The following is a 5640-nucleotide window of genomic DNA, read 5'->3' as shown; positions in this document are numbered from 1 at the left end:
CTACTAGTTGTTATCACTAAACAAATTCTAGTGTAAAGATCTTGGTAAATTCTAGTGTAAAGATCTTGGTAAATACTAGTGTAAAGATCTTGGTAAATTCTAGTGTAAAGATCTTGGTAAATTCTAGTGTAAAGATCTTGGTAAATTCTAGTGTAAAGATCTTGGTAAATTCTAGTGTAAAGATCTTGGTAAATACTAGTGTAAAGATCTTGGTAAATACTAGTGTAAAGATCTTGGTAAATTCTAGTGTAAAGATCTTGGTAAATACTTCACAAAAGCTGGATACTTACTTTTTCACTACCAGCTAAATCCACCAAGTACAATTTACCACTTAATTTCTTTTGGTTCTCCATATGTTCTTGCTTGACGTTTATAAGAAACACACTGTGACTCCGGGAGCTGTGCTCGTTCATATCTACCAGTAACAAGGTTGAAAGTAAAGCTTATATCGTACAATACGTTTTACAATTTCAATTATTATCATGGAAGATGCTTATTCATAGAGAAAATGGCTGGAAAAGTCAATTACATTCAGATGTTTGTTTTTTCATCTTATGGAAACAGCTTTGAAGAATTTATTTTTTTTCAACAGTTCAATTACATATAAATTTATTTACAAGCACGTCTAGAGAGAGAGAGAGAGAGAGAGCTGGAGGCCAGGAAAACTTTCCCACCGCTCCAAGGAAACTCCGAAGAAAGCAGGGGGGAAAACTCCTCGCCCCAGGGGCCCACAAAAGCACCCTGATCATTTGTGTTTCAGCAGGAAGAGAGAAAACACCATAATGTACTATATTTCACAATGCATTTTACTTCTAAGTTAATTTCCAAACAATAAAACAGAATATTATTTTTATAATCACTTATTTGATAATTATGACTACAATATGAATGTAAATTGTTAAAAAACACTTTACTATTGTCAGAGTAAACATGTATATTAAGCAGAGTGACTTACTTGTCACAGCTATGTGTCTGTTTGATTTTCCCTCATCAATAACTTCCATTACTTCTTCAGGGCTAGTTACGAATCTCTCTGATGCACCCTGGTGGTAAATAAAGACTTCATCAATACTTCTGTTCATACTAATTTGTGACAAAATTTAAATACTTATATTATTCATACATTTTGTTAACATATGAATATACTCTGAAAAAACAAAATTTAAATACTTATATTACGTACAGCCTTAAAGTAATTAATAAATATACATTTAATGAAATCACGCACAACATTACTTTTGAATAATACGTTATCATTCTACCCGTGAAACATTAACACCAAGATACGTAAATAAGAAATGTTTAACGGGGAAACCAAACCTACCAGGACAACAAGAATAAAATATTTCACATTAAGTTTCAAGGTCAAGTTTTAAGCTATGCTTTAAGATAAGCTAGACTACTTTTTAAAAAGGCAATAAAAACAAAGTCAGATTTCTACACGTGTAGCAGATAATTAAGCTACTTATTACCACGTCTAAGATAATAATCTAAAAACTCATGAAATGTTACAGATGGAGATTTATAGTACTAATATGTTATTATGGAATATTAATACTCATGTTCTTAAACTTTCATGTCATGAGTTAAAAATCACAGGTTATTAAAAAAAACAAAAGACATAGGTTGAAAGTTCACTTACAAGTTAACAGTAAATATTTTACTACTGTACTTTCACGAAAAAAAATATGGTCTCAAATCAAAGTTCGTAAACAAAGACACGAGACTTTTAATACAACAAACAGAAACCTAACACGACAACATGTGCATGGAAAGAATTAATCTTTTTGGTTTTGTTTATAATAAGGTGCCCGGAGTTCCAAACTGAAAAACCGGGATAGCCCAGAATTTGTCCCTAATTTCAAAACGGTTATTAAAAATTTGAAATAATTTAACTTATATTTAATTTATTGAACTGTTCCACATTATTTACAAATAAAATAACATTGATATTGTTTTTTGAAATAATTTCATGTACTTTTTTGGTGATAGACACAAAATAAATGAGCAAAAATATGCTAATTATACATTCAAGAAATCTTTAATTATTTACTTTATCTGATTCATCTTAAAATAGGATACTTCATGCTTCGATTTATTTGAGAATCCATAATATTTTCACACATTCTAGAATTTTCTTTTAGCATTACTCTGAAGCTTCTTAAAACATATTTTTTGTGAAGAACGAATGGAACACAGAAGATTTGTTTTCTCATTAAATATTCATAAAATTTAGCACAAGACTTTATAAGGTGTGTTTCGATGACGAGTACTACCTTAATTCTCTCTACATTCACACCTGCACAGAACTGGGTTTCTCACCATGCACAGTCAGAACATTCGAGAGTTTGGCAGCAGAAATGTGTTACAACAATAAGCAAGTCGAGTCGGCCAATTACATTCGTGATTCGAGGTGACTGACAGTTTCATGTCTGTCATGAAAACCAAGAAATTTTTTTGCATTCTGAGAACTTTTTCTCAGGACAAACTACCAAAAAAAATAGTACTGGGTCGGCAAAACTGGGACATCTGGTCACCGTAGTTTATAAAGTGTAAACACCTAGAATTTAGTTAACAAATACTTCTAAAGCAATATATAACTGTATATATACAGAATAATACACTTCAAAAACACTACCCAGCTTCTTTCAGTATCTACAAGCTTAAAACACTGACAAGCTTCTTACAGCATCTACAAGCTTAAAACACTACCCAGCTTTTACCAGTAACTATTACCTCTAGTCTGTAACAACTACCAAAACTTTTTAATCATGTATAATTATAAGTCACAAGAAACGTGACCTTGTGTGTGTTTGTGGTTTTACCAGTAACTATTTCCCCTAGTCTGTAACAACTATCCAAACATTATTGTTCACAATAACACAGCAATAAACCATACCTTTACGTAAGGAACTCGGTTTTTGTCTTCATGCACTGACAAGTTAGTTTTTGTTACTGAAAAACAAAGGCAACAAATTAAAATTGTATTATTCATATTTTTACAAATTATATAATGAAATCATATGGTAAGCAGTTAAATGATTCAATACACAATACGTCCCAGTTTCTTAACTTATCAACTGTTCAATGTCTTTCAATAACCAACTGTTTATTTTTGTATATTTACATTGATAAATATTCTTAGAAAACAACCTATATGTAATACTGTTCATCACCGAGTTTATAACTTCCTTGTTCCCTTTACTCGTAACTACCAATAATTAGTGGTTTAACAAATCTGATCTCATAAAATGTAAGGACTCCATGCCAAAATTACACAGTTGAACATAATCAACAGGGTATAAATCAATAAATGTTAAAAATCTTTTAGAAATGACATAAAGTTGTTCTATAGGTTAATAAAGATTGATTAGTCAAACAATTTACCACAAACATGTGTCGTTTTACAATACTTATGTTGCTACTCCTTCAAATTAACAGAGTCAGTATTAATTATCAAATACTCCCATACTATACTGTTAAAAAGACAAAAGAAAATCTGAAATAAATTTACACCAATTTGTCCAACCTACTTTTCTGTAATTAATTTGGAAGTTCACATACATTTCATTAATGTAATAATACTTAAACACCCAAACTGCTCAGTACAAATGTAATTACATACAGAATAGCTTTAAACAACCTCACTCTGAAAATATCTATAAATAAAAAATCGTTTACCGTGTACTATCACAAATAAAGTAAGAAAAACTGTAAAATAATTACTATTATACATACAGAAAATAACAAAAACATAAAATATTCTTATCTAAACTGTAGTAGTTACAGAGATGAAAGACAGATTTAATACTGACTAAAGATATACTTGTTTACACATAAGACAGATTTAATACTGACTAAAGATATACTTGTTTACACATATGACAGATTTAATACTGACTAAAGATATACTTGTTTATAGTATGTATACAGATTTAATATTGGCTAAAGATATATGTTTACAAGCAAAACAGATTTAATATTGGCAAAAGATATATGTTTACAAGCAAAACAGATTTAATATTGGCAAAAGATATATGTTTACAAGGACAACAGATTTAATACTGACTAAAGATATACTTGTTTACACATATATAATCGTGGTACGGGAGTTTCCTCCCAAACTCTCTTGAAGGATTCGAGTAAGTTTACTGTCACGATAGGGTATGTGGCTTTTCTAAGCATAAAGAATTACAAAACAATGACACAAAACATAGTTACACTCAATATTACGATGATTTAGTACAAGAATGTTAGCCCTCTGATGATTTTATTCAATACATCATTACAACAAAATTTAACATCAAACTGTCTTATTTTTCTGCCTCTATTAAACATTTAAAAAATGGTAAAAAACAAAATTATAGATATATATATTTCAGAGAAACTTGTATTTAAATTAATAAATTACAGAACACAATATAGATAATACTCTCACATAGAAACCAAACATTTTACGCACAATATATCAGGGAAATGTACGTCTAAAACATCTTCTACAACTGATTTAAAAGTAGAATTAAGATATTTCTTACATTTCCATCAGCTAGTGCTGAGATAACATTGCCCAGAGCAGACAGAGATTTATTGATATTCTTGGCTTCATCCAAAACCATACCCTCGGCTCCAGTTTTACTCACCTGCACGGTAAAGTCTTTATTAGACCAAATTTGATCCAAGAAATAAACTATTTAACACTAACTAAAGATAAAATGTATAGACAGTAAACAGATATAACACTGACTGACGTATTTATACAGAAAATATTAAATACAACTGAAGATAAATTGTCTTTATTTAAAACAGACTTAATAGTAACTAGATACCATCTGTTGTTCTCCTGCCTCCTACAATGAAACAGAGACAAAGTCAACCCTGGATTTTGGTAGGAGGTAATAAAATTCTATTGTTTGTAATTTTTTTACACAGGTGTTAGTACTTTAAATAAATAATCCTTTGATAAAGACCTGTTGTTGTCCCTAGTGTATCTGATATTGATCAAACCTTTAATGAATAACAAGCAAACATGAATACAGAACAAACATCTGTTGTTCTCCTGCCTCCTACAATGAAACAGAGACAAAGTCAACCCTGGATTTTGGTAGGAGGTAAGAAAATTCTATTGTTTGTAATATTTTTACACGGATGTTAGTACTTTAAATAAATAATCCTTTGATATAAGACCTGTTGTTGTCCCTAGTGTATCTGATATTGATCAAACCTTTAATGAATAACAAGCAAACATGAATACAGAACAAACATGTTATTTAATACCTTTCACAAGTACAGTTTTCACTGTTGTTTATAGTGTGTTTTAGTTATTTTGTGTGTTTTGAAATGAATAAAAAAAAAGAATATTTATTATTATAATTATAGCTTCTAACTGTTATTCAGCAAACAAGAATTAGGAGCTTAATACTGTTTATTTTGAAATTAAAACAATGTTCTCACAGTTTTTTAAAGTCCCAGAGTTGGTAAAGAATAAAGCAGTTGGCAGACTTGAAGTTATTACACGAGCGTTGTTCCACAAGACACGAGAAAAAAATATCGTTAAGTGATAATAAAGAATAAATTAACATGTCTAAGTGGTGAAAAAAATATCGTTAAGTGATAATAAAGAATAAATTAACATGTCTAAGT

At 29.8% G+C, this 5640-nt stretch overlaps 1 long non-coding RNA gene across 1 annotated transcript; it reads right to left on the bottom strand.

Annotated features, from left to right (window-relative positions):
• Positions 1-264: 264 nt before the first annotated feature.
• LOC106477368 lies at positions 265-2968 on the bottom strand. The gene is made up of 3 exons (XR_001291984.2): positions 2900-2968; positions 956-1043; positions 265-415 (listed from the first exon to the last, which is right to left on the bottom strand). It is a non-coding gene; the product is annotated as an uncharacterized LOC106477368 (long non-coding RNA).
• Positions 2969-5640: the final 2672 nt, after the last annotated feature.

The sequence above is a fragment of the Limulus polyphemus genome, unplaced genomic scaffold (assembly GCF_000517525.1).
Source record: "Limulus polyphemus unplaced genomic scaffold, Limulus_polyphemus-2.1.2 Scaffold14594, whole genome shotgun sequence".
In the NCBI taxonomy this organism is placed as follows: Eukaryota; Metazoa; Arthropoda; class Merostomata; order Xiphosura; family Limulidae; genus Limulus; species Limulus polyphemus.
This window is presented reverse-complemented; position numbering and strand designations above follow the sequence as displayed.